The sequence below is a fragment of the Borostomias antarcticus genome, assembly GCF_949987555.1.
Source record: "Borostomias antarcticus genome assembly, chromosome: 1".
Taxonomy (NCBI): Eukaryota; Metazoa; Chordata; class Actinopteri; order Stomiiformes; family Stomiidae; genus Borostomias; species Borostomias antarcticus.
In genome coordinates this window covers 23,064,360-23,078,617 of record NC_140234.1, presented here as the reverse complement: position 1 = coordinate 23,078,617, position 14,258 = coordinate 23,064,360, and positions in this window count along the sequence as shown.

Here is a 14,258-nt window from a genome sequence, read left to right as displayed (position 1 = left end):
AGCCCAGTCCAGTCCAGCCCAACGCAACCCAGCCCAGTCCAGTCCAGCCTAACCCAGTCCAGCCCAGCCTAACCCAGTCCAGCCCAGCCTAACCCAGCCCAGTCTAACCCAGTCCAGCCCAGCCTAACCCAGCCCAGCCCAGCCTAACCCAGCCCAGTCCAGCCTAACCCAGCCCAGTCCAAAATATGTCAGAAAATATATTGTTGTATGTATTCATTTTAAATAAATTAACTTTAAATGTATATTTAATGGACAATAATGTTTTTCTTCTTATTTTAGACTGGGGTGCCTTGGGATTTTAAGTACTTATGAAGGGTGCGGTGACTGAAAAAAAGGTTGAGAAACGCTGGTATATATGGTGTGGCTCTGGGTGGTACCACAGTAATTTTTGTGGCTATTAGTCTCTGACTGGTTGGCCACCCCTGAACTAGTTCTACTAGTTTGACAGTAGGGAAGACACTGCGGCTCGAACCGGACACATTAAAATTTTCCTGACGGGACAGAAGCTCTGAGTGGACCGGTCCTGTTTTATTCACAAAGACGCCCCCCTCTCTCATTGTGCAAAGGACTTACAGCATGGCTGTAGCGCAACATGAGATGCATTACCACAAGCAAGTGCATGACAACTAAAATAACAATCAACTGTATTTTATTGTCGCCTCACATGGAAACATTGCCCCCGCTGCTCTTACGAGAGCGTGGTGGGAAGGGCAAAATACAGTCATGCACGACTGGCATGTAGTCGAGCTGAGACTGCGGCTCTTGTTAGATTCAGTGACGCATGAGAGCCAGACAGAGTATGATCATTCCCTACACTTCGTGGGAAAACCTTGCCATCTCATTTGCATGTTGCATAGCTGAGGCTGTGACCTTCGAAGTATGAAATTAACCAATGTAGTATGAAATCCATTTCGCCACAGCAATTGATTGTGTTTTAGCCACTTTTAAGCATTTTGGCTTGTTATAGCGCCACCCTGTGTTCAATCTGTTTCCTTTTTCTCCAGTTGCCTTGCGATATGCTCTGGTACCACTGTACCAAGTTTTGGAGAATTCGGCCTGGCGGTTAGAACGAAACCGGAAATGAGCTTTCTAGCGCCCCCATTGGGTTTGATCGGGCCAATAATGCGGGGTTAACCTCAGGTTATATGTGCGGACATGCCTACGAAGTTTAGTGGTGTTCTGTACAACCCTTCAGAAATTATACCCCTTTATGTGAAAAGCCACACCCTCTGCAATCTTTATTGGCTCTTAGTGGCTGTTTTATTTTTAATAAAACTTTAGATATTGCTCCCTTGATTCTCTCTGCTGGGTTTCATGCTTTCTAAGAGGAGATAGATTTGAAGCATGTTTAAAAAAAAAAAAAAAAAAAAAAGGAAAATCTATATAACCAGAGGTTATAGGTTCTTGAGGCAAATTTGTTCATTGAGAGGAGGGACATATGTGTGCAAAGTTTCATGACTCTAGGTCAAACGGGGCATGCGATACTGTATGCCTGTTCAAAGTTCACAATTTCAATCGATTGCTATAGCTCCCCCCTTTGGCCAATCGATGTAAAATCCGGTCATGGCATCTTGGCATTACCCCTGTGCCAAGTTTCGTAAAAATCGGTTATATGGGCTGCCATTGACTTCCATGGCAGAAGAATAATAATAAAGCTACCAATCACAATAGGGTACCTCACACTTTGTGCTTAGCCCCTAAATATTGGCAAATACAAGAAGAGCATTCCAGCAGCTAAGTCTGCCCGGCCCTTAAATATTGGCAAATACAAGAGGGACTGATGAAAAACAGAGGCCTCCCTGTGTAAAGTGCATCTGTTATAATAATTTGTGTTTAGCTCTTTTTTTTAACCACTGATAGCTTGCAGTGCTGTAGAAGTTGGGGTGCTTTGTCGCTCAACATGGACTGCTGCAAAATTGTTACCTTGCCTCCAGTTAGAGAAATCAATTATATGCTATGGGTGCTTTTTGCTGAAGAGTGAATTAGCATGCACTAATTTGATGATTCATAACTACAAAATATTAATCGAGCTAGCTCTCATTCATTTTGACGGTATGTAGTAATCAAATAAAATGATCTGCATTAAGCCTTTAGGGGAATGAATCATACATATAAATTCATGATTAATTAGACTGAAATATTGGCCACAGGGAAACTGATTAATTTACTCAAAAATTTAATTGGCTGGTCTAACACTCCTGCATTGAAAATGGATGTAGAAAACAAGAGTTATTGGAGAGACAGGAAAGATACCGATACACACAAATATATTAGTGGAAAGTAGGTCTACCTGACAGGAGTTCAGTGACGTGATTCTGACTTGAAGCTATTTTAGTCATACAGACATCCGACCAGAAGTGTAGGTGAGCTGAAGGGTGGGCAAGGTTGAGTGTCTCGAGCCTGGAGTGTCGGCTGAATCATAAATGCAGGAAGTCTGATTGATGTCATTTTTTGTCTCAAACGTGTCATACTACACTTGTCTTACCAACCATAAATTAGCTTCCCTCACGTCCCCAGGTGCAATACACAGTGTGACATTTTTAGGGACAGTACTGTAATTCAAGGTGCTTAACGTTCTTTACCGATGCGAGTATTAAGATGACACACATGAACACTCTAAACATTTAGTGGACAGGCTGCTTTTAGGTTGATTGCATTACACTGAGCTTAGCCAGTGACTCGTGTCTGATGGGAGTAATCATAGTGTAATAAACCTGAACTGCTTCTACCGGTATGGTCCGGCTTCAGAAGTCAGCACACATCACCACACGACCACACAGCATTAATAAACAGCAAATATTTACAATTCACAATTAAAAGGTCAACATGATGAATGGACAGGACCACCCCCACCCCCCTCCCCACCAACCCCCCTCCCGAGCCTACTTCAACTGGCCCAACCACCAATAGGCATAGGGACTAAGCATGCATAGCCTTTTAAACAAGGATACGCTGCAGACAACCCCCCCCCCCCCCCCCTAAAAAAAACAGCCTGCCACCCCAGCGTGACAGACAGTTAAAGCAATACATCGCGATATTTGGACCTTTACAAACATGTCTGGTGCTAATTCTCCAATTAGATTTACTAAAAGTAAGCTGAATCGTCCAAACAGTCTACTCAGAAAGATAATAATGTACATTGACATTTATTACCGTTTTAAAACTTGCGCCCCTGGGACAGAGCATTCAGTCGAAGTGCGCATGCGCAACATTGTGCTTCACAGCATAAAAACAACACAGTAGTAGATAACTATTCCAGCGTCTATGGATATCATGCATTTTTTAGCTCAATGATATCATGGTGGAGGTGAGAAGACCGAAGCAAAACTTCACGGAGGAAGCCAGAAAAAGAAAAAGACAATCTGATAGAGCGAGGGATAAGACCAGAGTCAATCTTGGTAAGTACGTGCACATTGTCCCGTCCAAATAAACTTTTGAATGAATGAAAAGGCTTTTATCCGTTGGTGATTACGTAGTTGATTACTACGTGATGAAATCGGCTTCAAAAGACATAGAGTTTTGCAGCCACCTTCTTGACTTGTAAGTAATATGGATGGACTGCACTTATATAGCGCTTTTATCCAAAGCGCTTTACAATGGCCTCTCATTCACCCATTCACACACCAATGGCAGCAGCTGCCATGCAAGGTGCTAACCTGCTCATTGGGAGCAATTTGGGGTTCAGTGTCTTGCCCAAGGACACTTCGACATCTGGACAGGAGGAGGTGGGATTCGAACCGCCGACCCTACAATCATTGGACGACCCGCTCTACCACTAAGCCACAGCCGCCCCTAATGCTGGCTAGCTACTAGCTGTCTTTTTAGCTATGTGTTCATTTGCAGTTAAAGTTTGCAGAAAGTTTTCGACTCGCATGTTATAATTTGGATTGAATTATTGTGGTTATCGTAATGCTACTGTTTGTAGCTGCTGTCGTTAGCCTAGTGTGTTTCAAGTCACGTTAGCTAGTCTCGTGCACGACTTCCGCTCAATAGATCCTTTCCACAGCAGCCATGTTGACTTGTCATTGAAGGGTAACGTGTAGATAATCCAATTATTTACTGCCCGGTTCCATTTAGGATGTTGCTGAGTCAGCGCCCTGATATTGTGCATGCTGGCTCACTGGAATCTAATATATCCGTGACAGTGAAGAGGAGAGCATGTTCTAATAACGTTACGACAGTACGACAGTGCACTTACTCGCAGAGCCTGTGGGGCGCAGTTCTGAGAAAACTATTTATTGCTTTAAGGTTCACTCCAGACTGGCCACTCTGACTGGGCAACACGGCTCTCACAACCCCCACATAAGTAATAAATGGGACGCACCCTTCTGCCATTCAGGCCGTGCAATGATCCGGTTCCACCCCTCCCGTACCCCACTATAAGAACTTTACAAAACCCCCCAAAAAACCCAACCCCATACACAAAGGACAGAACTGACCGTAACGCCACACAACATATCCCATTTTTAAAGGCGTTCCGACTTGGCTCGCCAGACGACAAGACCCTCCCCCCGAGGTCTGAGCCTTGTACCACCGTGACGACCAGGCTTGTAATGTGGGAGTCTGCGGGGGACCCGTCAGGATGGTGCATAGACCGGGAACAATCACCAGCTGGTAGGAGCGCTCCCCACTGGGACCAGAGGGCGGCTGAACTGCACAGCTAACCTGTCCCTAGTTCTGCTCCTACCCTAGCAGTCCAGGTCTCTCCCCCTCACAAATTGTCTTCGCTGCCGCCGGCCCTAGACAACCACGAACGTCACTCATCCCACAATATAAGTGCTAATGTAGGTAGCTCAACAGGACCTTCACATCCCCGCCAGATTGCTTAGCCACTCCCTCCCCTTGCGTTCAGCTCTCTCCATCAGTCCCCCCAGAGTCTCAGATAGAGTCTGAGATGCTGGTCATTAGCCTGACTTGACTGACTCCACTCAGGTAGGTTCACCACATTTGACTAATCTATGTACTAATCAATTTACTGTGCATTGATTACTGTATAATTGCACTAAGCTTGTATATGGATCATAGGTGTGAGTTTTCCTAAAATGATGGTTTTAATTAGGTGTTCCTTTAGCAACAGGATAGCACAAGGCATGACTGTACTTACAGTAATGTAAAATACATGTGACTGTTGACTCCTTGTAAAGAAGCATATATATATATATATATATATAATATATATATATATCTTCATTCGAGTTCAGCCCCCCCACCTACCCTTGCTTTCATACCTGGATGTTTACCTTTAATCTCTGGAAAACAAACAGCAGAGAGAACAAGACTTTAAAGTGTCAAGGGGGGATAGGGAAGTGTACCGGTAGCTTGATATAAACAGCCCAGACAGGAACAGGAGATAAACACCTCCAAAACTTCGCTCAGACTGATTTTCTACAAGTCAGTACCAATTTGGATTTTTCTATCCAAAAATATCGGAAATTGCAATGGGACATATCACTGGAACAAATCAATTTCAATGGTATATACCCTGTACTTAGAGTGATACTACACAAAAGGGTTTATTTGGTTGTCCCTGTGGGGGAGCCCTGAAAAAACAGTACAATTTTGTTTTTTTGATACAGCTCCACAAATGTACCACCCTGAAGTGGCTCATTTCATCTCAAACTTTTTATACATAAATGTTTCGCCGCTATCTATCGCCAATTGAGGTAACACAGTAATGGTTCAGCCCCCATTCATGAAAGCCTTTCCATTTGCAGAATTGCCAGGTTTTGTGAATTGGGTGTCCGTGATGACATTCCCCGCACAATTTGCGGTGCACAGATACTGTAGCATGACTGGTGGCTAGAAAAAACTCCTGTGCAATTACCGCTTATCACCAAAGGTGGTGCCAAAGACAATGAAACTGAAATCTTCAATATTACCATTTTAATAATGTCATGTTGTCAAAAATGGCATATTAACTACCCTAAGCCAATGATAAAACATCACAGCATGTCGTCTTTATATGACTTTATTTGACTTCATATGATTTCTCATGACAGCGCCACATATCACTCTGATCGTTCAAAGCTACAGTAGATATTTCAGTTTTGTACGTCATGACGTTGATTTATATCAACAGTGGAGGTGTTTGTCATTCCTATTGACAGGATAATAGAGGCATTATCAAAGTGCACTTCAAATCAAGCTTTGCTGCATTGGTTTCCGAAGCCACCAAAACACAAATTAAAGTGAGTGTGTGTCGCACCACACTCAGCCAGAGGAGCCATGATTAAATACAATCCCTCTGAGCCTCGAGTTTCACCTTGTTTGTCCTGCAAGCCGGATTAAAAAGGAAAAGGCTGGATGTCTGGAGAGATCAGCTGACTAACACTTGCATCGATCTATAGCAAAATATACTTGAGAGATTAACACAGCCTGTCTTTAGAATGACATATTCCCCCGAAGTTGCACACCCAGTCAATGAAACATGCACTTTTGATTTGATTTGAATTAAGAGTAATGTAGAGATTACTTTATTTTCTTGCGAATTTCTTGCATTGTAGGTTACAATTTGGCCACATAACTTCAATGTACATGTTTATCACTCCATCCATAGAACTGTCCTTCTGCACTGGAATTTACTAAAATAATCAAACTAGGCAATTATGGTGTAACGGACACACTTTCCCATGAAGCATATGTGAATAAAAGTGAGAATGATAGGAATCAGATACCGCTGCCCTTAGTTTTCTTTGCATAGAAATGGGCCCTTAGTTATTGGTCTACCAAGTGTAAGTGGTGCAGCCACTTCTATACATGACGTGTGTCAGTCTGTCCATCCATCTGTTCGAGTTCCTGTGTCTGTCCGTTCTTGGCATGAGATTTTGCAGACCAACAGAGGGCAGTATTGCTCATAAACCTGCTTACTTCACCACCTGGGTGTTTTTCACTCTGAGTACTCTACAAGTACCTGGGTCAGACTGTGAGATAGTGGCAGCACACAAATGAAATTTAAGCAAATAATACACGAGAGGACATGCTTTATTGTGGTTATTGGCACGGCTGTGAAGGGCGACAGCGCGTCCCTGTGCCACAGCACAGCCATGCCAATAACCACAATAAACCTACAGTGTGTTATTGCTTTTATACAACAGCACTGCACTGGCATTAAAGATTTTCCATTGTTGTTGTTGCTGTTGAGAAATATGAGTTAGTAGAGTTCAATTTCACTAGTGTCTGTCCTTTTTCAACAACAACAATCTTGGTCAATCACACTCTTGGTCAATCACAATAAATGGTTGGAACTATACAGTAATTTTAAAAGGTGATAAGTGGCAATTTTCCATGTTTTAAGTTACACTTTATGTAAAAGTACCATTATTTAATATAGCCTTAATGCATGAATTGTAATGGATTACTAAAGCAGGGGAAAGTTGCAACTCAGCAAATGACAGAAGTTTCCTTAATAAACGTCAAAAACTTAAATAGAGAGTTATTAAAATTCACTTTTGCCGCTATATTAACTTCGGTCAGCTAATGCCCTTAAACTGTTCCTCTTTAATTATAACTCAGGCAATTATTTTAGGAGTCGTGTCAACTGCACTAGTCAATTAAGTAACTAGCCTATTTGACAAAAAAAAATTCTGAGCTACTTTAAGGGAAATGGACCTTATTAAGCCACCAGTAATTCTCTTGAGACAATTTCAGTCCAGGGATATCTTCACTGCAAACAGAGATAATTGGTGTACAAGTGCAGATATTGTTACTGGACACATTTAATTGAGTTTTTGTGCTACTTTTACACGAAGTATGTTAGGATATAGAGCTGACCCAGTCTGTTACGATATAGGGCTGACCCAGCCTGTTAGGATACAGTCGAGCTGAGCCAGTCTGTTAGGATATAGGGCTGAGCCAGTCTGTTAGGATATAGGGCTGACCCAGCCCATTAGGATATAGAGCTGACTCAGCCTGTTACAATATAGAGCTGACCCAATCTGTTAGAATATAGAGCTGACCCAGTCTGTTAGGATATAGAGCTTACTCAGCAGAAAGTATTTGCTTGTCAAGGAACAAGATGGAAGTAATAAAACTGAAATGTATTTGAATTTTGAATGAGTTTTTGATTGCTAATGATGTATAGATCATTCTGGTCAAGTAATTTTTGATCCACAATGGATAATACATTTACTTTGGATAATTATTTTTTATCTGTGAGGGCTATTGAACTGAAGAGTTTCAAACAACACATTGGTCAAGCCAAGGAGAACAAATTTTCCTGGAATGTTTCTAGTTTCTAGCACATTTTACATAACATTGCTGAAATATTAGTGAATGATGTACAAGTGATCTAAAACATTTTTAAAACATTCCTGCAACATTTGTTGAACATTTTAAACATCCCTAAAACATTTCCTGCAGAGTTTCTGAAACCATATCAAAACCGTATCCTCCAGCAACGTTGGCTGTAACACTGTCAAACCATTATTGCTACCTAAATACCTTCAGAGAAGTATTGGCAATGACGATTAAAGAGCGAGCAGAGCTGTTCTACTACTGCACTTCACAAATCCTTGAAGTGCGGAGGGGCATATTTCCCTTTTTCCAGTGGTGGGAAGGAGGGTGAAAAGAAGGAGGCTTAAGGAAAATATATTTCATTTTAGTATAAATGAATGGGAGAAATGTACTCTTGGCTGGTCTGTTTCTAATGTAGTGTGGCTCATTAGGCAATGCTGACTGGGATGGGTGGCAGATGAACATTAGCTTCACAGCTCATAACACGGAACTGCAGTCTTCGGGCCATTTGTGATGTTACCGGTTCCTCTTCATACTCCGGAGAGCTTTTTAAGAAGAGTTTTTTTCCTCCTCTCTGCCTGCCAATCACATCCAGTGCAGCGCACTGAATTCCTCTGCTTCTCAATTACTTCCTGCATCCGACCCCCTAGACTGACAGTCGTCCTCCAGGACACTGAGATTTCTTCCATCACTTTCACTCATAATCCCCTGTTTGTTCATTAGACTGAACTGGCGTCAAAGTAGAAATCGGAACTAATTGAATCCTACATCATTGTTAAAGTGTTAAACATGTTTTGCTCTCCGAGTCCACGTCCCATTTTCCATCTACATGATGGACAGCATTTCAAAGTAACAGAACAATCCTTGGTCATGGTGAAACGCATTAAGAACTTCCTTGGCAACAAGCCAAGAAAAGATAATTGGCCAAATGTGCACTCGTGGGAGGAGCCAGCCGTTGACCTCACGCAGGGCATCAGGAAAGGTGAGATCTCTATTACGGAATATGTTTCAGATAGTGTACATCTTAATCAGAGACCAGCAGATTCTTTACTCTCTAGGTCAACATGGAGTCCTGCTGTGACTGTGGCAGCGCTAGGGCAAGCATCATGGAGAATTATGCATGCACCAAGACAACTGAAGTCAACGCCATGGCCAAATCCACAATTAGCATGTAAAGTGCATAGTTTTCATCTGACCTCTGACTATAATGAAAAAAACATGCAGAACACATGCTGACATCTTGTAGGGTTCCATAATTACACATCCAATGTGTTTCACCATGGAAGAGGGATAACTGTGAAAGCCTGATGGTCACGTAGACCTAAGCTAGACATGTGCAGTACAACAGCACACAGACCAATGGGTAAGATTGGCTTTGAAACCAACTGACTAGATAAATATGGTTATAGGATCTATGTCCATCCCCCATTGCTCTCTGTAAAGCACATTGTGTTGCCTCTGTGTATGAAATGTGCCATACAAATAAAGTTGTATTTGATTTGATGAATATAAAAATAATGCAATTCTGGTTTTAAGGTATTTTCACACCAAACACGAATATTCTTGCGAAAAAACTAAAAGAAAATCAAAACCCATATTTCTCAATTAGTCTCTTAACACCAAACGCGAAATTTCCGCATTCCAAAAGCGAAATTTATTTTTTCGCTAATGTTTTGATTTTTCTGCGGATTTCTCTGGCCTGACAGGCACGTCACAATCAAATGACGGCAAGCCGAACATGCTGACAGCACAGAACGAGAGCCTGTTGAAGAGCCTGTCTGCATAAATCCTCTTTTTGGTGTGGGAGATCACTGTGTAGAATAGCTATGATTAGGTCCCTACTGTAGCCTAATAAACCTGGACGGTCTAGATCTAACGTGACTTGTAGACCACTCTGTAATAGGCTAGAGGCCAACTTGCAGTACCGTTAGCATAGCTATAGCAGCAGACAGCAGTGATTGGAGTTAGCTAACCTACTTGTTTTCACAATGCCCACGAAGGTTTCTGATAACGTTATAGCAGTGGTTCTTAACCTGGGTTCGATCGAACCCCAGGGGTTCGGTGAGTCAGTCTCAGGGGTTCGGCGGAGGTCAAGACACACACCCGACTCATATGATTCGTGATGACACGCCCCGCTTGGCCATCATTGGCAACAGCAGAAGTCACACTGATTTGCAGTAAATATTCATTATTATGTTTTTGTTTTTGTGTGAAAATCATGTTTTGATGGTTTTGTTCTTTGAACACAGTGATGTTGATGCACGGTTCATTTTGTGCACCAGTAAAATATATACCTATGTTTTGAATTTGAAAAAATCATATTTTATTTTTCCAATTAAGAAGGGTTCGGTGAATGCGCATATGAAACTGGTGGGGTTCAGTACCTCCAACAAGGTTAAGAACCACTGCGTTATAGCCTATAGTGAAATCAGACTGTAAGAACAACGTCGACAGCTAACATTAGGCCATTAATGTTAGCTATGGTTAACATTAGCTAAGTGGGTTAGTACATTTTGCACTACTCACCGTCATCTGTCCCAAGTTGTTCAGCAACCCTGCCCCAGATATAGTCCTTCATTTCAGTGTCCTTTTAAGTGCTTAGCTTCTTATCATACAAGGTTGGATATTGCTCTACCAAATGGATAAGCTGGTCTGAAGAGATACGGATTGACGTTTCCTTTACTGTAGTGAGTCACTAGTAACTTGGTGATCAATGGAAAGTGATCAATGGAAAAAACATTATTTTTTGGGTGGCTATCCTGCTCGAGAAATTGTCACGCGCGCTGCATTTAACCAGTCAATAGGCCTATGCAACTGCAGCTATTTCGATGTGTTGGATGCAACATTGAAGCGCTGAATATAATTTGATTTGTGACACTTTGTAGCAAAAGTAGCCTAGGTGCAAAAGTGGTCGGTGGAGCATCTGGCTCATGATGACTGAATGAAAATGATTGACATGGAGTTTTTATTTTCCGCAAATTCTGTTTGGAATGCATGGAACGCTATTTTTCGTACCGCGCTTGGTGTGAAAGGTTTGCCCGCGGAAATTAATTAGGCGAAATTCTCGATTTATTTTAGCTTTTCGTATTCGCTTTTTGGTCTGAAAATAACTTTAAATGGACTGTTACTATTACTGAAACAAACATACAGCAATTCTGCAGCTGCAGCCTATAATTCATATAATTCATATTCATGCTGTGTCCATGTTGGACAGCATTCCTGACATGAATCATTAGACTTGCATAGAGGCAATATTACAATTTAAAGTCAAAACTCTTCTGTATGCACAATACGATAAATCACTTGAGACTCCTTATAAATTGTGAACAAGGAAGTTACATTGGATTACCTTCAATCAAGCCTTTACTCAGCTAAATAATTTTTTCAAAGGTTAGTGGCACACTACATAATAATGTTGGAAATAAAAATCACACAAAGCCATTTTCAAATCACAAGGAATGATTCACATTTTCCAATCCTTCATTCAATTAACATTTTAATTCTAAGGCTCTAACTTGCTAACCAGTAGTGTAATTTGCATAGGGCGCGAACCCACGGGCCCCCTAGAGGATATATTGCGACGGGAAAAAAACGGGTGGGTTGAGTTCAACGATTGAAGCACATGAAAGCAGGGCTACTAATTGGGTAAATAAGAACATAGCCTAAATGTAAAATCAATAACATCAATGAATAAATACACTGACCCATCCTATGTTAGGCTATATGTCCCTATCCACATTTTGCACATTCAAACAATTGTAATGGCCTAATGCACTTTCTAGTCTACCGTAGGCTTGGCCCTAACATTACCTTACGCTTTCAACTGATTGAAGTGACATAAAAATGGAAAAACAAAGAAATAAATCTGTCGCTCTTAAGTGAAAAGAGAGGACATAGGTGAAGAGGGAAATCCCGAGGATCCTGATAATGACACCAGCGACGACGAGGGCCTTCTTTATATCAGATCTATCTCACTATTCCCATAAGCGGATCACAGGCAGAGCGTACTTTCAGTCATCTTAAATCTGGCAATGCTTTGTATCGAGAGAGAAATGACTGAAAGGGTGGACTTCAGCAATGTAATTTTTTTTTACTTTTGCGAGGATGAAGAAAAGAAGAACACAGTTCAGATAGTCTACACATTCCAACAGTAGGATACTTTTAAATATTTTTATGCCTTTTTTCATGTGTTGAACTAGCCTACATTGGATTATTAGGCTTATAGCCTTTACCATGACATGTTGCCTCTGAGCGAATTGAGTTAAAATACTGTATAGCCTTTTGAGCCTTTACATTAGTATGGCTATACTATTTATTTTATTAAAGAACACATTTATTAACACTAGAACCGCCAGAGACGTCCATTGGACGATTTTGGGTTTTAATTTGCACATAACTATATTTTAATAAAACATTGAAGTCCGCCAGTCAATGACTTTTCCTAAAATGGTGTTCTGTTGCACCCCCTATTGTTAAATATATTCAAGATCATTCAAATAAAAAAATATTGTGTATCTTTTTACATTAATACCTACATCGGCCGCCAGCCGTTCAGTGAACGGCTATAGGGAATGCGCAGTTTCGCACTATGTAGGCTATTATAAAGTATTATTCATTGGGGGAGCTTGGATTCGCTGGGGACTGGTGGACGCATAGTCTACAGAGCATCCAAACAGAAAATAACATTTTGTTGTGTTATTTTATTTCCATATAGTCATTTTGTGAGTAGTATGAAAGGACAACATTAAGCCTTGAGTCGTACAGTACAATCCTAAGACCGTATACCGTAAAAAACAATGCGTTCTTATGCTACGTCCATTGAAAGGCTACTGGCCGATATAGTGAGCCGGTTCTAGTGTTAAAGAACACGTCTTTTGTGGAAAATCGTAGAATGTAGAAATACGTTTATATAGCTCCAGTATATCACAGCTATACGTTTCAGTTGGTACAAATTAAGATAAATTCAATAGGCTATTTTAATGAATATATTGTTAGAAACATATTTTTGATTGACAGACAGGCTAGGGGCCCCTTTTAGGTGAAAAAAAACATCTGTGGTAGCCTACTCATACTGTAAATTATGTATGCTCTATATTTATGGAAAATCAAGGATGTTTGCTGTTAATCATCATCATTTAAAAAATCTGTTATAGATTTTTTATTAAATTAAATTAATTGAAGACATACTATATACAGTAACTGAGCCTTGAATAATTTTCTCTGTGTTGTGTTCAGAATTGAACCAGATGCTAAATACACACTGTGACATGTACCCCGCACACACTTGGCATACACAAAACATTGTACTGTAATGGTGAGTGTGATGTTGTGCATTGAATAGGAAAATCAAATAGAGAGAATAGAAAGCTAGAATTGTCAGTTTTAAAGGACAATGGTCATTAAAATCCTCAGTATTACCTTGAATAGATATGCCTACTGAGTTTACTCCTGTATGGTACAGTATGGCTGTTGATACAGTATCTACTGGAGTTTGCTATTTCCTTCCCACCATTGTCCTTATCATGTGTGATTTGGGCCTGGCTTGATGGCATTGGAACATACGGTACATTAGGCTTCACTGTTTCTCTAGCAAAACCCAAATCATACATAATGAAGCTGTTGGTATGTCAGTTAGCAGCTCAGCACATCTGAACGTCAGTGGCTTCACCTAAAGCTTTTACTCTTAAATTAGCTTGGAGCTAAACTTGATAACCCTGCTGTAACAGGTATTTTAAATCTAAGATCTCAGCTTGTGCAAGCTCTTAAATAGTCTGACTTGTTCAGCATCTTTGTACCAATTATGCTCTCTTGGGCAAAGCACAATAGACATATGTGTTGTTCTGGCCAAATAAGTTGATATCTTAGGGAAACAAATTGTACTACTGTATACCCAATGGCTTGTTGCCCATGTAATGCAGTTTCTTGCCCATGTAATGCAGTTTACTCAAGAACCTGGCACTGAAAAATGATCATAGGAGACAGTCATGGCACCAATGAACAGTTTGACTCTGCAACCTGCACCTGAA